Here is an 8,881-nt window from a genome sequence, read left to right as displayed (position 1 = left end):
GAGGTGAGTGCCCCTCTTCCTGTCCACCCCAAATCTGTGCACAATAGCTTTTGAACACAGTGGTCATGGTACCAGGATTGGGGGCAATACCTGGGCTCAATACCTTGGACTCTCCCTCATCAAGACTGAGCCAGTTCCTACACTCTGAGGGCTCCATCTTTCTAAAGCAAGGCCACAGCAAGCAGCAGGTGTGGTTCTCCTCCTCAGAAGATCAGCCGAGCTCCTGGTGGCAGGTGGGTTGCCCTGAATCCCTTCCTTCCATCCTGGAGAGCACAGTCATTCATCCTTACTAGAACCAGTGTGTGCTTAGGGTTCCAGATTGTCTTCCTTGTCCACTGTGCTTCCACGAAGAAGGCACTATAATGAGGTCACCTCAGACTTATGCACTTTCAGCTCTTATATTCAGATTGTGACCCATTTTGAGTTAATTTGTCATATGCTATGATGTAATAATGACATGGTGATCCATGCAACAGATCCATTGGTCTTACTTAGTTGTGCCTTACCGCCCAGAAGCACGGGGCCTTGCAGAACAGTGGGGCAGCCTGTTGGAATGCTCAGAAGTCACCAGCAGCAACATGACACATGTAGGTGTGGGCCCTGAACTCCTGGGCATGGTGTTTGTTTCGAATAGTACCGTGTCCCCAACACCTAGAAATTACAGGTCTCAGAATCAATGTGGAAGTGGAAGTGGCCCATCTCACTCTTGGATCTGCACAATTTTTGCTTCTTGTTCCCAAAACAGTGGGCTTTGCCAGTTAGAGGTCCTAGTTCCCACCAAGGCAGAACTGTACTAGGCTTCCACCTGGCCCCTTTATGCTTCTCATGCGGGGGGCACCAAATAGCCAAAAAGGACATTCAATTCTTCATTACCATACCAGTCAAGGTCATTCATCCTGGTGACCATGAGGCACAAGAGCTGTGGGTGGAATGCATGTAGATGCAAAAAGGGCAGGGAAGGGTATGCCTGCACCCAGCCAGGAGATTCACCGGGCATCTCCTAGAACCTTCCACCCAGTTGTAATTGGCAATGGGCAGCCTCACCAAGGACAGTCCCCAAAAGGAAGGCAACCAAGGGATCAGAGCTCTCAGAGATGAAAACCTGTATCATCTCTCTTGGCAAGTAGTTGAGCTCTGCAGAGGGTTAACTGGGGGAAGGAGGAGGGAGACCATATCAGTTACAGAGTCCGGACCAGCTACAGCAGTGGGGACAATGCTTGCTTCATTAACCCTCTTGTCTTTGTTTTCCTTGATTCACATCTAGCGTCACCTCACCTCGAAGGGGCCTTGTTTACAGTAGATTATACCTCCCTTTCTGGGGAAAAAGTAATGACAACTTTGTTAACATGGACAAAAATGGAGGCCCCATGTTGTAGTAGGGAAGTCTGATGTAATGCAGGGGTGTGAATGGATCTCAGTGGCATAAGGGTTGGATTGTACTGAGACACAAACCTTTCTTCTCCAATGCCTTGACTACTTCCCTGTTCTCTCTGACGTTGCCTCTCACCTTTGAGTGTAGATGAAAGGCCATGCTATGTACTGTGGGACCTGGTTTCTGAGTGCCGCCAAAATTGGTTGACAGAACCCAGAAGATTGGGGTGAACTCTGACCCATGGGGATAGGAAATGGTTGGAAGCTGTGGGCTACTCCAAGGTATGCTTCCTCTTTATGGTCTTCTAGAGGAGTCTGACCACAGACTGAGTATACACACTCTGGCTAAGCAGCCTGCAGTGTCTCTCTTTGGCCCATATGAAGCAAGACAACACAGTAAGGCATTGAACCCCCCTGTCTCGTGTCTTCCCTGCCCAAATTTTCCTCTTCCTCTCCCTCAGCCCCGCGGGCTTTCACCTGAATCCTGGCCACATGCTCTGTTCCTAGAGGACCTAGACAAGGGGTTTCCAAGACCTTTCTCCCCACTGTGTTACCCACATTGGGGTCAGTCCCAGAGCCGGCGTCTGACCACTCCAACGCTGCTGCTGAAACCAGAAGAATAGAGAGACCCTGTGGGGGCAGGGACTGACCAACTTCTTTGCAGATGGGGGGCAGAGGGGTGGACATCTGAGAAAAAAAGGGGGGAGGGTGGGCAAGAACAGCAAGGAGGGAGAGGAGAGCAGAAGGTGGAAAAGTTAAGTCCCAGTGAAGGTTGTCCCCTGTAAATGGGTCTGTGTAAGAAGTTTTCTGGGAAGGAGTGGCTGGATCCAGCAACACAAGGGAAGACAATATTCTTTCCCCACAATGAGAGGACACATCCATCCATGCCGGGCAGGGGGTGAGTTTCTCTGAGCCCCCCAGACCTCCATATTCCTGGGTGTGGACAGGGTCTGACTCTCAGATGATCTGGAAAAACAGTAAAAACATCAGGACTGAGCGGGTGGCGCTGGGGGTGGGAGGAGGTAGCCGCAGGAAAAAGGTCCCGAGCAGCACACAGTGATTGCTCCCTTTTCCAGTGCAAGGAGGCCACGAGGGGCTGGACTGGAGTCCAGGGACCCACCCTCTAGGCTTAGGTCTCCCACCCTCTGACTACTCCAAATCCCTCAGTTCATAAACACTGTGGAGCCCATGGCACAATCCCATCTCCAGAGCAGAGCCTCACATTCCAATGGAGTTGTAAGCTGCAAGAGGAACCGGCCCAGTGGCATTTGGGTGGGTGGAAGCAGGGCAGGAGGAAGTTCAGGTCAATACCGAGAGAATCTCCCCTTACCCCTGCACCCAGCCCTTCACTACCTTGCCTTTCTTTAGATATGTGGGGAGTGCCCCAGGCTAGGGGCAGAAAACTAGGCTTACAACTGTGGTCTGTTAGTTCCTGGGACATCCCAGTCATTCTACCTCCAGGCAAGGACCCACTTTTCCTGCATTTTTGAAGCAGAAAGAAGGGCAGAGTAGAAGGATCTGAGCTCCAGCCAGTCAGCTGTGCTTGCCTGGGATACAGAAATGGGACCAGAGGGGCCCATCTCTGATAGAGCACGTGGATATTTTTCTAAGGAGGAGTCCATAACTGTCATCAGATTTTCATAAAAGTTTATGATCTTCCCGTGCTATCCAGTATGGCAGCCACTAGCTACATGGGGCTATTTAAGGGTAGATTAAAAATAAAATAAAATAATCCAGCTCCTGTGGCTCACCAGCTGCTTGTCAGTGTCTTCATGACCATAGGTATCTAGTGGCTACCATGTTGGACAGAACAGATGCAGAACATGTTCCTCAGTAAGAAAGTTCTATTGGACAGTGCTGCCCATTACAAAAAAAATTTTTTCCCACTTTACTGAGGTATAATTGCTCAATAAATTGTATGACTTTAAAGTATACAACTTGATGATTTGATTTATATATATATATATATTAGGAAGTGATTACCACAATGAAGTTAGTTAACACATCAGTCCCATCACATATGTACCGTTTTGCAAGTATGTGTAGTCAGAACATTTAAGATCCACTGCCTTACCAAATTCCAAGTATACAATACAGTATTGTTAACTACAGTCACCATCTGGAACTTTAGATCCCACTCCAGTAAACTTGCACAGGGAAACTGAGACCTCAAGAGGGGGTCAGCTGCCTAAGGCCCCAGTGGAAGTCAGTGGTAGTGGCAAGATGAGATGCCCTTCATAAAATGTAAGATTGCATAAAAATATCTTCTTATACCTACGGCTCACTGTTCCACAACAGTCTGGGATGGTAGGAAACAGGGCTCTAGTTGGGGCTTTAGATGGGGGGAAGGGCGAGGTACTGAGTCTGTTTCTCCCCTCCCCCCTCCCTGTGTTGGGGGTTGCCCTAGCCCTTTAGGATAAAGAAGGCTTAGAGGACTGGGACTCCCTCCCCTCCCCCATGATGACCTCATCCTCACAAAAATGTGAGAAGGGCAATGGGGAGGGGCTTCATGGAGAGGGGTGTGAGTGGGGGAGGTGGTGCAGTCCTCAGGCCAGAGAAATTGGAGGTGGGGAGAGCTGTGCTGATCCTAACATTCTCCCTGCAGGCATTCCTAAAGTCCAAGTCTGTACGTATCACCCCATGCTTACACTCTTCTTGGAATGGAGACCAAATCCCACCCAAGGACTACAAGGGTCTACATGGCCTGGCCCCTGAGGTCTCACCCTGAATCTCAGGTGGCCTCAAACTTCCATCTCTTTGCTCTGTCTCTATTACTAGGTTTGCTCCCACCTCAGGACCTTTGCACATGTGGTTCCTTGGCCTATGACATTCTCTTCCCACCCCCAGTTAACCCATCTTTCTGATCTCAGCTTAATTAAACACGGCTTCTAGGAGAGGCCTTCCCAGACCCCCCAGACTAGATCAGCTTCCTCTGATGTATACTCTTATACTACTCACCTTTGTAACATTCATCTTGCTTTGTAATGACTCTACACATTTATTTGGGGGTTCTTTGGTAAATGTCTCACTCCCGTAGTAGAACAAGCTCCCCACAGTCTATTTCTGCTCATTGTTATATCTCTAAACCCTTGAACAGTGGTTAGTCCAGAAGAGATGCTCAATAAAAATCTGAGAAATAAATGAAATGATTGCATGGAAGTGTTCCTTCCTACAAGAAACATGCTCCTCAGAGTCCATGCCCACTCCAATTGGCCCATCTCATTAGGACCCAGCGAGGGTGATCATGTGCCCTCTACTGCCCAACAGGAAAGCAGGAGAACCAATGAGCCCTGGAGGCCTCTGGAGACAGTTGAGGTGATCAGGAGTGCAGGGGTGCTGGGATACTGGGTGAGGAGTAACACAAGAGGTGGAATCGATAAGATGACAACCTTGGGAAGTGGGAGAAGCACGATGAGAACAATGTGGTCCAATGTGGCAAAAGGGTGGTCGATGAAAACAAGATCCTGGCATGTACCGGAACGAGGGAGTGATAGGTAAGCTGGTTTTAATCCAGAGCCACTGTGGAAGTGACGCACAAACAGAAATAAGGAATGGGAAACATTCACTGAGTGCTTAGAGTGAGTGTATCACACCCTTTCCATGTACCTGTATATTTCCACAGATGAAGCTTTCCAACAACCCTGTGATAGGCACTACTTTAACCTCTCCATTTTGCAGAAAAGGAAACCAAGGTGCAGAGAGATTAAGTAACTTGCTCAGGTCACACAGCAGGTAGAGGTGGGTCAGGAAGGGACTCTGGAGCTGTCCTTACCTGCGTCATTGTACCATCCCCTTTTGGGGAACAAAATGACCTCTAAAGCGATTGCGGCTGTAGTGGACCATGATTTGGATGCGGAGGTGGAAGAGCAAAGAGAGAACTGGAAAGTCCCTTCCCCAATCCCCACTGCTTGGTTCTGCCCTTCTGCTCACTAGCACCCCTTTTGTTCCACGCGTCAGTCAGATTTATTCTTATTCCTCCTTCCCTGCAAAATGCCAGCGAGGCTGAATCAAACTGCACAGTAAAGAGTATGAGTAAGAGGAAGACTGTGCTGGCCAAGGGGAGGACTTTAGGGAGGTGGGGTGTAGCTGAGGGAGAAGTCCCAGACCACTGAGATTTATGACCAACACAGAAGTGTTGCTGTAGGTTGTCAGATCTTTTGAGAGATGAAACACTGAAAACCTGTTCTTTTGTTTGTTTGTTTGTTTCTGGGCTGTCCCTTATTTTTAAACTGTGGCTCCATGCATACACTGGGTCACATGAGCTCTGCGATTGTCATTTGGATTAGACCAGGGCAGGCAGATTGGATGGTGAGGGTCAATAATGGCGTTTCTCTTGCCAGGGCGAACTGGTGGGAGTCCAGGATTAAGGTTTGGAGAGGGTCCTTTCCTATCACCCTGAGTCCAGCAGGCCCTGAAGGACTCACAGGTGATATCCCAAAAGGGAATGGCAGTTCAGCCCAGATTCCCAGCCATGGCAGTAAAGTGAGTAAAGTGAGTTCCCTGGCTCAGCCTGGCATTGCTGATCTTGCTGTAGTAAACCCCTTGGACAATGAGGATGATGGAGGTCTGGCTAAAGGGCAGGGATCCACGACAACCTCTCAAAGATGCAGCCCCTCCAAGGGACACTAGCCACCCACGCAGTCTCAGTCTCACTCCTATGAACTAGTTCACCTCTCACACGACCATTCTTCTATTCTCTTTTCCTAGGTGACTTCAGCTCTTTTAGGGCATTCCGTGACCACTCTCTGTCCCCATCTTTCTTAGACCAACAGTCCTCTCCTCATCTAAATCTTCTTGGAAGGCATATACCACCCCAAGGGAAACAGTTGACTTGCTTGCTCTACCCCACTCTAAGTACTCAGGAAAGATCAATCCCAGAACTCTGTGCTCCTCTTCCTTGAGCCTACTGAGCTCCCTTCTGCCCACCCACTGGGGACCAGGGCAAACATCTGCTGCTGGCTTAACCTCTGAGTCCCTGTGCCTGCACACCAGACCTGGTCAGTACTTTCCCTTTCTCTGCCCAGGCACAGAGGAAGGCAGAAGATAGCCTTGACATCAGGATTCCTGGGAGTCTGGAGAAAGAGACACTGTATCCAAGCTCAGAGTCACAGATGCTTTAGCTCTTACCTTCCAAAGCCTGAAATGTTTCCATTCACTGCCTTCATTCTCACTCATCTCTATCTTGACCTGTTTCTGCCCTTAAGGAGGTTGAGAATGGAAGAGGGAGTGGGGAAGGAAGACCTTTGCCTCTGGAGCCAGAGCTGCAGGCCCAGAGATACACCCTCTTCTAGTTCTCAAGAACCCGAGAGTTGGCATTGTCTTTGCCCCACTGGGCTCAGGCTACAGCAATCCTTTGAATTTGCTCTGTCCCCTCAGTGACAGATTAAGGGGACAAAGAGAGAGGCACAGACACAGATAGAGGTACAGAGAAAGAAAAGGCAGAGAGATGGACACACAGAGAGGAACCATTAGAAGATTCAGAATGAAGAAAGAAATGTATTCAAAGGAAGACAGAAAAACAAATAAGAAAAGAGACAGAAATAATAGAAACAGAGAAACAGATATGAGAGGTGCGTGGTAGAGAGAGACAGAGACAAAGAGAAAGTGAGAGAGCCAGGGAGAAAGAGGGAAGGGGGGTAAACCCAGGGTTCAGAGTTGTCACCCACCCCCAAAGGGTTAAACCAGCCTGGGTCTCAGGAGAGAGCTGGGTCTCCCTCTCTGCAGCTCAGCCCTGACACTCTTAACTCAGGTATCCTTAATGTGGAGTCACTAAACTTGGATGGGAAAAAATATTATATTATTTTCACTAATCTCTAGCTGAAATTTAGCATTTCTTTCAATTATGACAGTAGCCACAAACCAGTCGTATTAGCCATAATTATGGCTTTGCCACCAATAAAAATCACTTATATTTTTGTATCCTATTACAGTATTGCAGATATTTTGAAATATCATTTATGCTCCTCACAGCTTCAAAATTATGTGAGGTATCAACCCATTGCTAGATTTTATTTAAAGCATTAATAAAGAAGCACATATATTACGGTATCACATTAAAATAGTTTTACAACTGTATTACAATATAATTGGTTTCCTTTGTAATCCTACATATTTCATTTTATGCATTTTAAAGCATTATTCTGAGACTGGGTACCTAGGTTCTACCAGAGCCACAGCGGAACTTGACCCACAAAAGATTCAGAACTCCTGCATTTAGCTCCTGATCAGGACCCCCCAAAACCTATCCCTCCAAAATCCCTGTGCCCCATAGTAATATACCCGATTCCTTTCTTTTGTGCAGTTACAGGGAAATGTGGGAGAGGAAGGGAGCCAGAGGCTGGGAGAGGGATGGAGAGAGTGAAGGAAGGAAGATTGGGAGGAAGCATCCCAGACCCCTGTGCAGTAGAAGGAAAGTTCATCAAGGGCACAGGAGGGACTCTTGAGTCAAGGTCAGCTGTCAGAGGAGTCCCATTATTTTCCAGGAATGGGCCTACCTTAGGATCTCTACTGAGTTTGGTCACTGGGTGGAGACAGCCCTGTGGGGTGCTGGCTTTAAACCAGGAGAGAATGGATTTCAGAGAGAAGCAGCTGAGGCCTTTTTCATTGAGGTCAATTTTCAGTCTTTAGAGTAGGAGGTGGGTGAAGAGCATTCTCCTGGCCCCACAGTTGCCCATCCAGAAAAATGTCTCCTTATCTGCAAAATGGAGGTGATAAAATCCCCTATCTTAAGAGTTGTGAGAATTAATGGAAACTTGCAAAGCGGTATTTGCACAGGGCCTGGGACAGAGTCTGCTCTCTGTCAGTGGTAGCCATTACCATGGCCATTTTAGTGATTAATTATTATTATCACTCTCTTTCTCAGAGAGAAGAGCTCCAGGAGGCTGAAGATGGCACATCCTCTCCAAGCTGGAGCAGCTGGGAGAGGTGGGGACCACTTGCCACACTCCCTTTACCTTCTGCTGAGGCAGGGGTCTTCCCCTAGCTACTGACAGCTCCTGTGTCTGCTGACTCACAGCCAACTTCCTCTCATACAAACAGGAAAACACAGCCAGACAACGGTGCTCGCCTCCTCCCCCCTAACCCCAGAGCTAAGCCAGTCCAGCTGTGAGGGGGAAGTGCCTCAGGTTCTGGGGGACAGACTCCAAGGCTGGGGCTCCAAGCAAGATTTGGGAAGAGGAGAGGATCCATTTCTCTTCAGACAACAAAGCCCCCCACCCCCACCCCGATTGCTGTAAGAGAATGAGAAGGAAGAAAAGAGTGCTTACTGGGTCACTGTGTTTGCAAGGCACCAGGCTTGTCCTCAAAAGGGCAGTCCCAAGCCCTGGTTTGGGAGTAGAGTGTGGCCTTGCTGCCGTTCACCTCTGAGAAGAGACTTAGGCATGCATGGCCCTTGGGGAGAGAGAAGCGGATGGGGACTCCTCGGCTGGGCATCTGCCCCTATCCCCCACCTCAAATCGCTGGGTTGCCACTGAAGGAGTCCCCAGCTTGGCAGCCTATGGCTCTCGGATGC

The 8,881-nt window shown here is 48.7% G+C and overlaps 1 long non-coding RNA gene across 1 annotated transcript; it reads left to right on the top strand.

The window, feature by feature from the left end:
* The first annotated feature begins 517 nt into the window (after positions 1–517).
* Positions 518–8,613, top strand: LOC131831376 (uncharacterized). The gene is made up of 3 exons (XR_009353624.1): positions 518–587; positions 8,234–8,295; positions 8,410–8,613. It is a non-coding gene; the product is annotated as an uncharacterized LOC131831376 (long non-coding RNA).
* The last annotated feature ends 268 nt before the right edge of the window (positions 8,614–8,881 follow it).

The sequence above is a fragment of the Mustela lutreola genome, chromosome 5 (assembly GCF_030435805.1).
Source record: "Mustela lutreola isolate mMusLut2 chromosome 5, mMusLut2.pri, whole genome shotgun sequence".
NCBI lineage: Eukaryota > Metazoa > Chordata > Mammalia > Carnivora > Mustelidae > Mustela > Mustela lutreola.
The sequence above is the reverse complement of the archived record's forward strand: the minus strand, read 5'-3'. Positions and strand labels throughout refer to the sequence as shown.